The sequence below is a fragment of the Anolis carolinensis genome, chromosome 3, assembly GCF_035594765.1.
Source record: "Anolis carolinensis isolate JA03-04 chromosome 3, rAnoCar3.1.pri, whole genome shotgun sequence".
In the NCBI taxonomy this organism is placed as follows: domain Eukaryota; kingdom Metazoa; phylum Chordata; class Lepidosauria; order Squamata; family Dactyloidae; genus Anolis; species Anolis carolinensis.
The window spans coordinates 43,326,432-43,343,145 of record NC_085843.1 but is presented as its reverse complement, the minus strand read 5'-3'; the positions used below and the strand labels follow the sequence as shown (position 1 = coordinate 43,343,145).

Here is a 16,714-nt window from a genome sequence, read left to right as displayed (position 1 = left end):
GGTATGTAGCCGGCTTTTAGCAATGTCTTTCTTTGGAATTAAAAGAAAGACATTGCTAAATGCCTCCACTTTATATGTTTGTCCTAAGAAGGGCCTAGGGCAGCTGTGTACTGCTGCAGCTTTTGGAGAGTTACCATCACATCTTCAAGGTTTCTCTTAAACTATGTGTTCAGGATGAGTAAAAGACCAACTATGACCTTCTCTGACCTATCATGCAACTTGAGTCGTATTTGCAATTTCAGCCTCTAATACTTTGAGGAGCAAAACTATAGCCAACCCTGATAGCTTTTGCTAAATTCTAAGATTTTAAGTTATAGTTCTAGCTGATGCCATCATATTAGTTGCTACTTTTGACTAAATGACTTCAGTAAAGTATGTAAACATATAATTCATGCTGAATTTAGAATTAAGGAATATATTACAAACTTCAGACTCCAAAATCAGTGTCACATGTTGATATCGACATATCAGTATGTGACACTGATATCAACATGTTGATAACTCAAAAGCATTGAGAAAAAAAATCATGCTAGTCAAAATGTGTTTGGTTTATTACCTGGAAGCTTAACATCCTTAAAAAAATTTAAATAATAGTGAATGAAATTCATTCATTCAAATATATTACCAAATCAGTCCAACTATATTACCAAATTAAGGCTGAATTGTTAGAATTAAGAAGTGTTGACTTCAGTGTGACTTACTTCTGAGCAACCATTAAGAAGATTGCATTGTAAGTGAAGAAATTGGCTGCCTCAGATAGGACAAAGCGGTAGTTACTCTGGCTGCTGACTTAACAACATACATTAAGTCATACTAACTTTAGTGACAGGAATAACAACGAACAGCCCTGTGGTATCTTCAAAGCCTAACAAGTTTTATTTGGCATAAGCTTTGTGTGAACTGCTGCCCACTTCATTAGATGCATGGTATCAACTGATAGGTCAAAGATATACTGGGGAAATACTTATGTCATTGCTTTTGATAAGTTTATATCAAAATGATATTTGAAACTCTGTTGTAATATATGTAGCCTTGTTAAAGAAAAAAATAGGTGGTTTCTCTTCATAATAGGTTGTATGAATTCATTATGAACATTGTTTACAGTGGTATTAATAATATTGAACTCTCTTCATTTAAGGTCATGTAGTCATCACAGTTTCTTGCCATGCTTTCCATGTGCTATCTCTAAAAACATAATATTTATCTATAAGTTCAGCACTGCCACACTAAAAGTGCAATTCGTTTTGCAAGTCTGCTCAGAAGTGCAGCCCAATGAGTTTTATAGCACTTACTAAGAAGTAAGTGTGTATGAGATTGCAGCGTTAACATATATTTAAATAAAATATGAAAAGCAACATGTGGTCCTTTGAATTTATTTAGGGGATTGCTAAGCACAAATTTTATCTCCCAGTGAAATTATTTAGATAATGAAACTAAAGTTAAGGAGAAAACTCATTTTCATTCAACATCTTTTAGTAGGCCTAAAACAATGTACAGATCACCAAGAATCATGTAAAAAATAAGACTGCTGAGTAATGTATTATTGGGTTGTGAATCTAAAACCAAACCTGTCGAATAATTTTTTTCAAGTAATTTTGATACCTATAATGAAATTTTAGATTGATATTAAGGTATACATGCAAATCAAACCAATCCTGAATGAAAACTACTAGATCATAAAAAATAAACAAATCAATTAACAAATAAAAAAACACACCAACTTTCTTGTTTGCATGTCTGCTATTTGATATAATTTATTTTGCTTTTTAATTTTTCCAGCATTACAATCCTGTGTTTTGTAATTTCATTTCGGACCAAGGAGTGGTTTTTTTGCTCCTCAATGCAATGAAATATTTCTGAAAATGAGTGGGTGGTAAAGTGCTAGCCAAATCGAATAAAACAATTAGTTGACCATCTAATTGGCAAACCATTATATCTTGATTTGTCTTAAAAATGCAGCTGAAAAATGGTGTCTGGGTTTTACAAAGATTCCTTTCCTGAAAATAATTAACCCACGAAAAGGAAGATTTAGATCTTTTAAGATGATGCGTTGCTTTTGTTTATCAATAGTGTAAATTTCTTCAGAAACAGTCCAAAACTACCGAAAGAAGTTCTAATTCTTTTCCTTAAAAGGAGATTTCCATTGAAGTGTTTACACTTTACATTTGGAGATGCAGGTATTATTACAGTATGAGTGAAAGCTTTAAACTGAGCATTTCAGAATGTTACGACATTTGGGAAATTTCTTATGAACCAATATTCAGATTTTACTCTTTAATACTTCTATGCTGCTATTTTTAAAAAGGCAAAATTCTGAAATGACAAGTAGCATATATATCTATCATGATATTGATATGCTATACATTGCAAGTATATCTTAAAGAACATTCCTATCAGCTTTCTAAAACATTTAACACTTAAAGATATTAATACTGCATAATTCCAACTCACTGCCAGGAAAACAATGTAAAAAAAGCAAAATTTGAATTTTATAAATTAAAACATGGTTTAGGAAAAATCTGTATGTATCTTGAATTTTTCCCCATAAATATATCTTTGAAATTTGCTCTCGTAGGTAATATGCATTCCCATGATTCACTTTAAATTGTCATTTTTTAATCTGCCCATGAATGTGTACTACACATATGTGAAATAATACATATTGCTTTCTAAGGAGTCCAAACCTCTGTTCTGTTAACAGTCTGAGAAATGTTGTGTGACCTTAATGCGAGGTAACGCAGATCACTAAACACCTTGCAAAGATCTCATTTCTGGGCAGAAAAAACTTCAATCACACAACTTTTCTTGAGACTCCTTATTAACCAGGTTACAGATAATTGTTGTTTATCTCTTCTAGCTAAACATGGGAATCTAGTGGCTAGAATTGCATTGGTATTTGCATTTTTTTTCATTTCCAGTATCCCATCCCATTGAATACAGTTTGCATCTTCCACTGTCAAGTAAGGACTAATGGTGTTCAGAAGTACAGTTAATATTAGTGTATATAAGCTTCTGCATGTCTCCTAATACACCACATATATATACATTGAATTGCTAAACATTTTAGATCCTTTCCTACTATTTGAGATACAGTCATGATGACTCTGTCCAGCACGTACTGGGAAACTATATAATTCACAGCTTCCACTTTTCCTTGGTATTAATGCTTTGTCTTTCCCTTTGGAAAGAGCTCCTTATTTTTTCAATGGAGAAAGTTAAAATACTTTGGTGATGGTTTGCTTTTGCTGATGCTAAAAAACTGACTCCCTCCAGAAAAGTGAGGGAACAGCCCGTGTTCTACAAATAATCATGCCTTCTGTGGATCTCTTCAAGAGAAGCTTGAAGCAAACTGCCTATTGGTTGCTAAAAGAGACTTCATTCCCAAACCTCCCTCTTACCTTCATTGAATGAAGCACAGCTTCCCTGAGTTAGCAGCTCTAGCCCCGTCCTGTGTGAGTCTCTGAGGCATGAGGGATATGAGCATTCCTGCAGTTACAGCAAACAATGAGAGAGAGACTCTCTGCATGCCCCAAGCCTATGGAGCATTACGTCATGGCAATACCATATAAGGAACCCTAGTGTTGTGCAGACTCGTCCTGTCTGTAGTGTACTTCAATGATAGCCAGAACCAAGAACAACAAAAAGGGGGCTTATTAATGTATTCTGGCTCCAGCTGACACTGGGCAGTGTGAAACTTTTTGTTTGATCAGTTTCTGGCCAAAATGCATGTACGCAAGGGCTGGGTTGGAAAGACTGATAACAGAACAATTAGCTGGCTGCAATCTAATTTGTTAAAATCTTGGCTTTCTGTAATGTAATTGTTTTGAGGGATTTGAAGTTGTCTTCGCCCCCTTCCTTCCCCTTTGCTCAAAATTTCAAACCTAGCTGGACTCCTCTTAAGAGAGTTATGAACCCCAAGCCTTCTCCTTTTCTCCCTGTGTTTTATTTCCTGATGATGTAACTAGAAAACAATTCTTCAAGTGATGATGGGAAGGCCAGATGGGAAACTGGGGTGTGTTTTGTGTGTGTTTCTGCACACACACGCACGTACTCTCTGTTTCCCCTTTAAACCCATTTTCTGCTTTTCTTAATATGATCAGGATTTTTGTTAGTGTGAAACAATTCGAAGGGAAAATTTATGAGATTGATAATTGTAAAATGTACAGAAAATTAAAGTATAGAGGATTACTTTTAGAATTTAGGGAGATAAAAGTTTATTTCTATATTCTAGTGATAATCAAAGGGATGAGGAGGAAGAAAGGGACTCATAGGTGGGTTAGAGAGAACTATCTCTATGTAATCATCATAAGAATTGGATGGAGTTGGTATGAAAGACTTTCAATAATTGAGTGCATTATCCATACAGCTTTCCTTTATGCACTTGGTTTACCTCTTTGCAGCCCAATTCTGTGCAACCTTTCTTAGAAGTAAATTGTGATAAGATTAATGGAATTTATTGCGCAAGTGGTTTAGCAGTGCAACTTTGTTGCTTCTCTATATATACCTAAATGTTCATGCAAACATTATGAACTCTAAGCTTGCATTAAAAAAGGAACAGCATGAGGGGATCAAAGATTTAGTAAAACATGTCCCGTAATATTTCTGTATATCCCTTTGAGGATGTGTGTTTGTATTAGCACAAAGTCACAAACTCATACATACACAGAGACAAACTTACTCAAATACATTCACTCGCAAATATTTTCAGTATAAATTTATCAAGAATGGTGCATTATAACAGAGGAAGCTGTCTTTTGCCAGCTCCGTTTATTTGTCCAGCTAGCCTAGTATTGTCTTGCTTGACTAGCCATCATTGCATGGCTAGCAATAGCTCTCTGGAGATTCAGACAGAAAATTGTCATCATCACCTACACTTCTTTTAACTGAACAATGATTCAACGTGAGACCTTCTGCTTGCAAAGCTACAATCACCTTATTCAATGAGGATAATTAAAGGTTTCACATAGTGACTTCTATCTTTAAAAAAGAATGCAAGTGTTTATAAATTTAATTTGCTTGCAGAAATGCTCTTCAGTATTCCTTTTTTCATCAAGGTCTGGGAACAGTATATTGAAACAATGGCCTTCTTCCTGTCTGTTAAGATAATTGCTCACCTGCCTCCATCATTGGTCATTCTGTAGGGGCTTCTAGAGTGGTTTCCCTTTCTATAGATGGTGCTTCAGCTGTAGCATCACTTCCTAGATGAACTTCTCTGGGGTTTTTGAGCTGGATTTAGGAACCATTCAGTCTGTTATCGTCCTTAGCTTTTATTATCAGCTGAAGGATCCTCCATTTTAATAGCAACAATAATATATGACAATACTCTGTTGATATATATATATATATATATATATATATATATATATATATATATATATATATATAGGTGAAGTGGTTTGAACCTTCTCACGTGGAAGATCAAGATAGAGTTGTTTCAGATAAAATATTGATTGTATCATACAATCAATATTTTATCTGAAACAACTCTAGAGTATTGTCATATATTATTATTGGCCATAAGGATCTATACCAGTTTGTGGACGCTACCTAATTCTGGCTTTCCTGTAATGTTTTTCTATACATTTTGTATGGAAAACAACTGTGAAGAGAGATTTTCTGTGTAAATTAATTGTGAGGAGGCAGGCAAATCCTCCTTTTTTACCTAGAAAGATTTGCCAGAGAGGCCAGGGTAGATCGCCACTGCAGTGATAAAGAAAAAAGGAGTTACTTTTATTGGTGAGCAAGGGGACTTGATTAGTGAAGATGTCTTTTGTACATGACAAACTGTGCATAAAGGATGTGTTTCCAATGTCATAATTCCAGTTCTCCACACCATACTTAAAGAAGAATCTGAGGTAGATAAGCTAATATATGCTGTAGTGAAGTGCTTGATTTTGGTGTAGGATGCAGATATAAGTCAAATCAATCTCATTTGTCATTTCCAATGAAGTTATGTTGGCTGCCAATAAATTCTGATATGAATACAGATCAGATGCTGACAACAACACTCTTCTACAAAGTATGTGTAATGGATATACTTGCATTGCTTTGTATTTTTTTTCTTCTATATCTAGCACATATTTAAATGTGGTCATCTCAGAAGTAACTGTCTGCAGCTGATTAACAAGTCAAACGTTTCATAATACTTTCAGATGGAAAATAGAGGATATGTCTCATTATGGGTACGGTCAAAGAAATCATTTTATGAATGGTTAATACACCATATTCATCATTTAGGACATGACTGTTAATAACAACAATGCTTTTAATGTGCTTTTCCTGCTTCTTGGGAGGGGATTGGATTGGATAGCCCACGAGGTCTCTTCCAACTCTATGATTCTGTCTCCCTGGTTTGTAACCCATTCATAGCTTCTATTGTTTTGAAATATAGTTCTTGGATACAATTGATACATCTCAGGTACTTTAGATATATCATATTTTTGGAGCTGGGTCTGACAATACGCCAAGGACCCCTCCCCAAGGAGGAATCATATGGCTTTCCATGGCTGGATAAGGAGTCCTGCATGCAAAACAAAAAAATATGACATTGTTTCTTGCTCCAACTGCTACAGATGCACATGTGGAGATCTTCAGTATTTGTTCCCATTTGTTATTCAGGATTTCTGTTTGGATAGTAATAGTAGATTTTTGTCTCTTTTGCTTCTAACTATAATGACTTTCAACTTTTTCCCCCTAAATGGATTCCCGATACTCCTGATATCTGCAATGAAGGCATAATTTAAGCAAGGCTAGGATGCCCAAAGAATAACTGCTTTGCATTTGTTGTCAAACCTGTTTTACACGTAATGACATCTCAAAAATTGTATTGTCTGATGCTGATGCAGAATGGTCATCAAGAGAAGAGCACAGATGTATTTCATTGTGCTTTTTGAGATGCTTGCAATGATACAATAATCCATCCAACTCTTTCTTTCTATATGTTAGAGCATTTGCCTTTCAATTAATCTGTGCCAGAAATGTTCATGTAAGCTCAGACAAAGTGCTTCATTCGCTCAGATTTTCTTGACATCATTGGTATGTAAATAAGCTTTCAAAATTCTCTCAGAATCAGATTGACTGTTAACAGGTACGGACTGATATTCATTGGTACAAGTTTTAAGATCTTAGATTTAACTGGAAGAATATGCAAGGGGAAGAAGAATTATTTTGTGTGTGTGCACAACAGTGTAGTCCCCTACTGTAGCCTCTGAAATAATTTCTATAGGTTGAGAACTTGGAGTCTCCCTCCCTTCCCAAACTAACCCTTTCCTGCAGGAAAGAGGTTAACCACAATTTTACTCTGACCTGAAGCTCGATTATATGTGTCCTTCATTTGGTGACCAAATAAAAATGTACAGGAAGGAGGATAATTTTATAGTGTCAGCTGATGGAACAAGTTACTCAGGAGTACACATTCCAATATTTGTGCACACCCCCCCCCCCCCCGATTTGATGTAAATCTAAACAGGTTTTCCTTGTATTCCATTGCAAGTTGTGGTGTTAAGATTCTTCTTTTGATGACTTCATTCATATCATGCTTTGCATCTTGGAAATTTGAAACTTAGTTTTTGTCTTAAGATTGAATGTTCTGCTAGTGTCTTGGTCAGAAAAACGGAGTATAGCATAGACCACGCTGCACAACCTATAGCCTTCCTGGTGTTTTTGACTTGGATTTGGAGTTCCAAACACCTGGAGGGCTACAGGTTGTGAAGGGCTGCCATAGACCATAAACTGGTCCTGAGCAGAATCTTGTAAGGCTGTCTGCCTCATCTGTCAATTATTTGTTAGTCACTATTTCCTGACACAAAATGCAAGGTGACCAAATCTCAAGGTCTACTACAGTCATTGATCTCTTTCCATATATCATTTGAAACAACCCTTTTGGAAATGTCCAACTTTAGACTGTAGGTGGAGACATCCCATGGTGGAATACCCTCTCTTAATGTTAAACAAGAAAACAAAAACATAATATGATTCCCACAAGAAAAAATGTGATTCCCACAAACATGGAAGTTGTGGGAGAGAATTTAGATATGCTGCTTTGCTCTGGTACACTGGCCTGCACCATTTGTTTAATTTCTTCTTTCTCCCTCTCCTCCCAATATTTTGGTTCAAGAAAGATATTTAACAAGGCATAGTTATGTGTTATAAATCTGGCGTGATGTATTGGTTTGTGTGATGGATCAAGATTCTGAGAGACAAGGGTTTGAATTCCTGCATTGCCACAGAAATCCACTGAACACATTACACACTCTCAGATTCAGCAGAAGGTAATGGCAAACCTTCTCTGAATAAATTTTGCCAAGAAAACCTCATGATGGGTTCATCTTGGGTTCATCTTAGGATCACCATCTTTTTCAAGTACAGTTGAGATTGGGATATGCTGCTAAATAAAGAAGCCAAACCCTGCACAATATGTTGTATAGTTCAGCTTAAAATATTGAGATGGTTCTCTCCACTTAATAAATATTTAGAGATGTACAACACTTGGAGGCCATCACAGAATTAACTTAAACATGTGGGACTGCATGCTATTCCTTTCCTTTCTTGTTATAATAGGGTAACTTTAATTATAGTATCCACTTCTATTTCTTATTTTACCAATTTAACTAATGAAAACTTTATTTCCTGTTGGTCTGGTTTTAATGTGGACAGACATATAAAGCTACCTTATACTGTGTTAAATTATGAGACTATCACTCCCAAAACTGTGTAGTGTGACAGGCAGTCGCTCTCCAGGGTGTCTGGTTCTGTTATTCAGGTTCTTTCTAAACCCCACACACAAACCAAGAAAAGTGCTAAAAGTCAAACTGAGAACCTTTTTCTTGTAACATGTGTGCTCTACCACTGGGGTGTAGTTTCTCCCGTGACAGAAGTTCATATAAATAAAATGTATTTTATATTGTGGAAACAGACTATTAGTAAGGAGTTGGGGAAACAGTGGGACCTTAGACACACACTCTTCTATAAGAGGAGAGGGAAGGATTTAGCTGCTGACTCCATCTAAACAATCCCTGTCTCCTTAGTAACTAATCATAGGGGTTTTTTTTTTTAAAAAGTTGTACTTGTAAATATTATGGCAGGATAGAATACCACAGAATCAGAGAAACTAGAGCTAAGACTTGATTAGGTCATTGCATCCCTTGCGTGCCAACACAAAATTGCTCTTTCTTGACTGTTTAGCCCAGTTTGTTTTGTCTACTCAATGCTTTCAGATAATTTGGGCTTCAACTCTTGTATTTTTTATGTTAAATTAATTCTTTTTGATGCACTTTAATATTCTTATTCTGCAAATGGTGAAAGCTTATGTTCTGATTGGGAATAAAATATCGTATTGCTTTTGTGACAGTTTTCAAAGGGTTGTGCATACTAGCATAACAGTAGAGTCTTGTGCCATCTTTAAAACACTTAAGACATTTAACAATTGTCTTAGCACGCTCAGGAGACCATTTGCAATATTATCCTGCAGATTCTTTCTTATCCCATTAACACATAACAGCTGTGAAGTGAATGGTTCTTTTTTTCAAGTTCACCAAGTGTGTTTTGGCTAGGGTTGACCTTATTGTGAAGAATCATACCCTGCTTGAGCATACTATTTGACCTTCTTTGGTCGGTAACCTTTTAATAGCACATGCTATGATATAGTCAAGGTTTTTTCATAGAATCATAGAATAGTAGAGTTGGAAGAGACCTCATGGGCCATCTAGTCCAACCCCCTGCCAAGAAGCAGGAAATCGCATTCAAAGCACCCCCGACAGATGGCCATCCAGCCTCTGTTTAAAAGCCTCCAAAGAAGGAGCCTCCACCACAGTCTGGGGGAGAGAGTTCCACTGCCGAACAGCCCTCACAGTGAGGAAGTTCTTCCTGATGTTCAGGTGGAATCTCCTTTCCTGTAGTTTGAAGCCATTGTTCCGTGTCCTAGTCTGCAGGACAGCAGAAAACAAGCTTGCTCCCTCCTCCCTATGACTTCCCTTCACGTATTTGTACATGGCTATCATGTCTCCTCTCAGCCTTCTCTTCTGCAGGCTAAACATGCCCAGTTCTTTAAGCCTCTCCTCATAGGGCTTGTTCTCCAGACCTTTGATCATTTTAGTTGCCCTCCTCTGGACGCTCTCCAGCTTGTCAACATCTCCCTTCAACTGTGGTGCCCAAAATTGGACACAGTATTCCAGGTGTGGTCTGACCAAGGCAGAGTAGAGGGGGAGCATGACTTCTCTGGATCTAGACGCTATTCCCCTATTGATGCAGGCCAAAATCCCGTTGGCTTTCTTAGCAGCCGCATCACATTGCTGGCTCATGTTTAACTTGTTGTCCACAAGGACTCCAAGATCTTTTTCACATGTACTGCTGTCTAGCCAGGTGTCCCCCATTCTGTATCTTTGATTTCCATTTTTTCTGCCGAAGTGAAGTATCTTGCATTTGTCCCTGTTGAACTTCATTTTGTTAGTTTCGGCCCATCTCTCTAGTCTGTCAAGATCGTTTTGAATTCTGCTCCTGTCTTCTGGAGTGTTGGCTATCCCTCCCAGTTTGGTGTCATCTGCAAACTTGATGATCGTGCCTTCTAACCCTTCGTCTAAGTCATTAATAAAGATGTTGAACAAAACCGGGCCCAGGACAAAACCCTGCGGCACTCCACTCGTGACTTCTTTCTTTTTTAAAGATTGTTTCAGAGATTGATATTTTCTCCCACTCTTTGGTCATCGTGACCAAAGTCCCCATTGAATTAATTCAGCACTTCCATGACACTTTTTTGGCTGTTCGAGAAAGGGGTTGTAGCCAGAGATGTATCTGGTGAGGCCTCTGAAGGATCTGAGTGGATGATGTAATCATTCAGTGAAGAACAGTATAAAATTTCCTTAATAAATGAATGTTACAGATATCAACTTCAATTTCTCCTGCCTTTCAAGAAGGAGCTGTAACAGGTTACACTTCCCTGACAAGGATGATTCTCATGTTAGCTAATGTGTTTGCTGCATTCTCATGTAACATTTTCAAGAGCACAGTGTGAAATGAACCTGTATGCCTAGTTTAGCTCACTTTTTGCATCCAATATGGAATTGCAGTCTACATATAGAAACAACTATTCCTGTATTGAACTATAGAGGTATTAAGTTCCAAGGGTATGGTTACAGTATTTCTGAAAATGTTAATGTTCTCATGATAGATTCAGTTACTAATACACCTTTTTAAAATGTATCTCTTTAAATCTGTTCTCTCACAGTAACTCTTACCTTATGATAGTATCATAATTGTGTAAGAACTTCCTCCTTCCAAATGTAAATCCCTGCCTAGTTGAATGGTTGTATCGGTACTCCAGAGAAACGGAGCAAGTTTATTTCTGTTGAGGAATTTGTGCTGAACTGACACACTGCTTAATATTTCCCTCATGCACCATTCTGGAAAGTGGATTTCTAAGGAAATAACTGCACTTAAAATGTTGATCTATCTGTATAGAAGATTGATGATATAGTATTTGTCTTGGGCCTGTGCTTCATTTCTCTGTGCTGGAAAAATACTTTGCTAATATCTTGGGGACAAGATCCAGCCCAAGATAAGCACTCAGGGATACCACTTTGATATGTAAGAGTGAACTTCCAAATGGCATTGCAGGATCTTGAAACACTTTGTTTAACTGAATCTTTCTTCTATAAGGAAGGACATTTCTCAAGCACATTTATAAGAGATCCATCTTGACCTGGCCATGGGTCTGGGTTCTCCCTCTCTCACCAGCCCTTTCTTTGGGCCCTTCCACACAGAATATCAAAGTAGAAAATCCCACAATATCTACTTTGAACTGGGTTATCTGAATCCACACTGTCATATATTCCAGTTCAAAGCAGAAAACGTAAGATTTTATTCAGCTGTATGAAAGGGGCCTTTGTTGGTGTGAAATCCCTCTTCAGGGATCTACTACCCAAAGGCAAGGTGATGTCTGTCAGTTCAGTTGCATTAAGGGTGACAGCTGATGAATTATTTTAAGCAACAAATATTATTAATATTATTTATCGCTTTGTACTGTTAGATGAATTTTCCTTCCTTGGCCACAAAAATAAGCTCTTTTTTTCTCTTTTTCTGCTCACCTCCTGCTTCTTCATCTCCCCTTTAGTAATGTGCATTCTGGCAAGGAACATACAAATATTTGAATTGAGGAGATGAGAAGGACAAATGAAATGAAAACCAAAGTGGCAACTTCGTCTGTAGCCGAATAACCAAAAAAAAAGAAAAAGAAAAAAAAAGTAATAAAATGATGTATCATTTGAAGCCAAGGTCAGGATCACACTAGGAGGAGAAAGGCTTAAACAATTATTCTCCTGATTACAACACTTTTTTTTTAAAGAGAACCAAAACTTTAGCTTTTTTGCAAGCAACAAATTTAATATAACATTCAATTATTTCTCAAGTACCACCATATGACATCATCGCATCTGCTGAGTCACTCTTACTTTTTTGTACCCCCACAAAATGTTCAGGCACCATAATAAATAAGAAGACATTGTGTCATACAGTGGAAAGTACAGCTTATTAAATGGAGCTAGCCTGAGGGCAGGATGCTATAGCTAGTTAACGGGGGAATGCTTTTCGTTCATTCCATATTGCAGGATGTAAATACATTTTAATATATTAAAGTATTTGCCTTAAATAGATTTATTCACAGGAAAAAAAGATAAACAGATAAAATGAGTCAAGTACACATTTAAAAGATTCTTTCTATAAGTGCTGTAGGGGAGGGAGAGAAAAATAATATTCAGCATTTTATAACTAGCTCTATGAAGCATTTTGTTAAATTTTCATATAGCAGAATGTAATTGCTGCTGCTAATAACTGCAAAGAGGGCAGAGCAATTTCCTTGCAGCTTACAGTTACATTTACTGAGGAAAAATTCACTTGAAATAAATTGAGTAGTGGAATGAATAGGAAACTTAGCCTCTAAAGGTACATTAACAACACATTATTGTGCTCAACTACTCAGGTGCAAGAGCCATTGAGTTTAGTGAGTCTTTCTTTTAGGTAAGCATCTTACCTATAGTAAGGGTAAAGGTTTTTCCCTGACATTAAGTCTAGCCATGTCCGACTCTGGAAGTTGGTGCTCATCTCAATTTCTAAGCCAAAGAGCCGGCGTTGTCCATAGACACCTCCAAGGTCATGTGGCCAGCATGACTGCACGGAGTGCTGTTACCTTTCTGCCGGAGCGATACCTATTGATCTACTCACATTTACATGTTTCAAACTACTAGGTTGGCAGAGGCTGAGGCTAACAGCGGGAGCTCCTTCCACTCCCCGGATTTGAACCACCAACCTTTCTGTCAGCGAGTTCAGCAGTTCAGTGGTTTAATCTGCTGCGCCACCGGGGGCCTCATCTTTCCTATATACAGGTTCAAATAACAATGCCTCCTGGATTGATCACTTGCCAGTTGCCATTGATTCCATGTTATTAATAGATTAAAGTCAAGAAGAGACTGCAAATGCGGATTCCATATCTATATATATAAAAGAGTGATGGCATCAGGGCAGTGGACAAAACAACAAAACTACAGGCCCCCCAACCTCGAAATTTGACAATACAACCCATCATCCACGGCTCTAGGTTGATACAACAAAAAGAAAAGAAAAATAAGGTCCTAATTAGAGGGAGAAGAATAATTGTTTTTATCCAATTACTGCCAGTTACAAGGCTAAGTTCCGCCCACTTGGTCTCCTAGCAACCTACTCAGCCCAGGGGACAGGCACAAGAGTTTGGAGAGACCCCTAAGGGCCATCCAGCCCAACCCTTTCTACTATGCAGCAGGACACAATCCAAGCATTCACAACACTTGGACAACGTATAAATACTATACAATACTACACAGGGACGTAGACCCCCCTCTATCCTCACCACTTTCACAGTACACAAACAACCAAATGCATATTAAACATAAAGACAACCATACAACAGACATTCAATACCACCACTACCTCAACCATTTCTCACCAACACTACCAGACAACGCCATAGCAACGCGTGGCCGGGCACAGCTAGTTGTATATAAATTAGTCAGGTTGCCAATTTTTCAACCAATTTTTCAAATATATTTTTAATTAGTTTCTTGTACAGGGATCTTGACAGCAGCTTGATAGTTAATAATGTCTCTTTCTACCTTGAGATATAACCTTCATCTTTTGATTTCTGTAAGTTAGGCTGCTGTTAAATTCAGACAGAAAAATATCAATCTGTAATCTGTACAAGTAGATACTGACCTTTAGAATAAATTAAATTGCTGGCATTCTGCTAGTGGTATATATTGGTTTGAGTCAACCTTGCATGTCTTTTTTTGTTGATGCAAAAGTTGTATCCTTTTTTTCTCCTGCATTGATCAAAGTCCATTCAACTTACTACACAGCCCCTGAAGCCTATCCTCCAATTATTCCGTGTCTAGTGGAGAGGCAGCTAAATTCAGAGCATTATCTGCCGTATCTACAGGGAGTTGGGTCTAGGATCCCCCATGGGTATTAAACAGGTAAAAATAGATTACACATCATGTCAAGAGTCAGACGCCAACTGAGAGCTAAGTGCAGTTTATTTAACAAACAACTCAAATAAAACTCAGCAAACTGTCCAAAGAGCTTATAACGCTTAAACTTCAGTGTAAATAAGCAGTCAAAACAAAGAAAACGCCAAAAGAACAAACCGGAATATAATCCGGATTATCCAGAGATATAATCCGGATTAAAACCAAGGTGCTTGAATTCAGTTCAAAATTGCAAGGCAGACTCAAAACGGCAAAACCAACAAGGGCAAATAGTTCCAAAGGCTCAAAACTTCCCTGAAACCCAAAAGTACGCCCAAAAGGCCAAACTAAAGAGAAAGCCCAAACCGGGCTAAAGTTCTTCACCAAAAGCGGCGCAGGTAAACAAAGCTGGAAAACGCTGAAGCAATAGCGATAAGTCGCTGCGGAGTCGAAAGCCAAGCCAGATGTCAAGAGAACGAAGCGTCGTAGCAAAGTCAAGCTGGTCCGGAGTCAGGTTTGGAAAACAGCATCAGAGTCGAGGACGAAGCCAGCGGTCAGCAACGGAAGTCAGCCACAGAGACGGGAATGATGCCAAGCTGAGTTTGAGAGCGAAGAGATATGCCAAATCAAATACCGGTCCAAGGTCCAAAGGGTGAAATCGTCACAGCAAGGTCCACGTCATGGGATAACACAAAGAGCCAAAACGACGGAGCCGAGCAGCAGCTAATGCAATATAGTAATAACAATGCAGTCCAAAGAGAAAACCCACACAGTTCCAGCCCTCCGTCATAGAATAACCCGGATCAAACTTACATCGGTTGCAAAGTCCCAAGCCAGTCTTCGGAGTTACGTACAGGAAACCCAATGGCGCCCAACAACACCTTGCCACACGCAAAGAACAATGGCCAAAAATCCCCAATTTATTTAGGTTTCCTTGGGCGTCCAAACAACCAACGCCTTAGGATCAGGCGTCCCAAGTTCCTCATCAGAGTCAGAATCGCCCTGCCTACGCCCAACCCTGTCCACACCTGCGGAATTGCCCTAATTCCTCCAGGCAGACCATGTGGGGTCTGCTTCTGAAGAAACCCAAGCTTCTCCTGCGTCCTCAGCATCCATGGGCCCAGTTTCCTCCCCAAGATCCTCCGGAGCCCATGCCCAGTCTATGCCAACTCCTTCCGCCACCACCGGATCCTCAGCAGTCATTTCCACCTCAGGATCCCCTTCCAAATCCCCAAATGAATCCTCATCTGAGGATTTCTCAAGTAACTCCTTGACCCTTTTCCTGTGTAAGTCTTCCAACGAGCCCTCCTCGCGAGGAGTCTTCCTACCCCTCCTGATCCTACCATTGTCACTAACAGCCTCGGAAGACTCATTCACAACACTTCATATTAAACGGTGATGAAGTGATTGTGCATGCTTCAGCATGTCTCTGTTCATGTTGTCACAATTTCACAATACAGGGCATGATAATCCATTATTGTTCGAATTTGCAGATTTAGAGTGCCCGTTGTAGTGCTTGGTTTATGTCCCCAGAACTAGATGCAAAATGACTGCATCATTTTCTGAGATCTTTGGAAGATTACTGTGAGGAGCTGTAGCAAGTTTGGGGGGAATCAGTGATTGACCAGCTGTCTTTTCTACTATTCTGAGCCATACAGGATGTTGGCCAGTTTGTACTGCTATCGTTTCAAAACCAGGTTTTATGTGCCACGTGGAACTGAATCACACTTGTATGTCAGGAGAATTTTGACACTCCAGTTTGGGGAAAGTTGCCCTATATAATCATATATAAGTCTAGAAATTATAGGCAAAAATCAACCCAAAAAACCCAGGTCAGTGAAAGGAACCCTTCTAAGGCCAGATGTTGTAGTAGAGCCTGTGAGTAACGTTACAAACAGTAGTATGGATGCCAGAAGGGGAAAAAGGGTTACTCGGGAGCAGGAATCTGATGATGAGCAGCAGAGAAAGAGGATCTGGGACATACTTACAGCACCTACAGATGAAGAGTCGTTTGAGGGATTCTCTGGGGATGATGGGTCAATGAGTGAAGGAGAAGAAGGAGACACCATGGATTGGACTAAGATAAGAGAAGTGCAAGCTATTTGTGAGGCACCAACAACTAGTGATACCTTTATGGGGTTCTCTGGGAGTGAAGACTGGCAATCAGGGGATCCAACTGATTCGTGGGGGGATGTAAGTCTTGACAGGAGATGGAGGAATTAGAGGGA

At 38.4% G+C, this 16,714-nt stretch overlaps 2 protein-coding genes across 4 annotated transcripts in view; one reads left to right on the top strand and one right to left on the bottom strand.

The window, feature by feature from the left end:
- Nucleotides 1-16,714, top strand: part of cmss1 (cms1 ribosomal small subunit homolog) — a 285,389-nt gene that overhangs the window by 32,948 nt on the left and 235,727 nt on the right. The window lies entirely within an intron of this gene.
- filip1l (filamin A interacting protein 1 like) overlaps nt 1-16,714 on the bottom strand; it is a 250,830-nt gene that overhangs the window by 28,786 nt on the left and 205,330 nt on the right. Inside the window, exon 1 of one of the 2 annotated variants that reach the window (XM_008107830.3) lies at nt 3,399-3,554. The exons of the other annotated variant lie outside the window; for it this stretch is intronic. The gene's annotated coding sequence lies outside the window, so the exon portion shown is untranslated. Of the gene's footprint in view, nt 1-3,398; nt 3,555-16,714 lie in introns of those variants that run through there. 2 annotated transcript variants of the gene reach the window in all.